Source organism: Fulmarus glacialis, unplaced genomic scaffold, assembly GCF_000690835.1.
Source record: "Fulmarus glacialis isolate BGI_N327 unplaced genomic scaffold, ASM69083v1 scaffold1425, whole genome shotgun sequence".
Taxonomy (NCBI): Eukaryota; Metazoa; Chordata; class Aves; order Procellariiformes; family Procellariidae; genus Fulmarus; species Fulmarus glacialis.
Genome location: NW_009214685.1, coordinates 72,002 through 72,374, shown reverse-complemented (window position 1 = coordinate 72,374; position 373 = coordinate 72,002). Strand labels below are relative to the sequence as shown.

General features: G+C 55.5%; 1 protein-coding gene across 4 annotated transcripts in view; it reads left to right on the top strand.

Annotated features, from left to right (window-relative positions):
• Positions 1-373, top strand: part of SLC6A6 (solute carrier family 6 (neurotransmitter transporter), member 6) — a 48,636-nt gene that overhangs the window by 38,789 nt on the left and 9,474 nt on the right. The window lies entirely within an intron of this gene.

Here is a 373-nt window from a genome sequence, read left to right as displayed (position 1 = left end):
CCTCTCAACAAAAGCTCTCATAAGCAATAGCTCGTAGCGCCTGGCTCCAGGTGAGAGCGCCTTTGGAGATGAGCATGCGAGAGCACTGCACTGTATGCTCGGTGTGTGGGTATGTGTGAGATGCCGTCTGGTCCACGGCGCAGACGAGACCCAGTCTAGTGATGAGCCCTTGCAAACAAAGCTTTGGTTTCCAGAGCAGAGAAACCAGGCACTTAGTCCCAGCCCCGCTGGTGCTCCCAGACTGTTGCAATCTGTCCTGCACTTGGGGCTGATGTTGGTCACATTCAGCATCACCGTGGCAGGTCTGCCTAGGCTGGCCGGTTAGGGGCAGATGATGTGACAGCATGGGGAAGCGATTTTACGCAGAGTGATT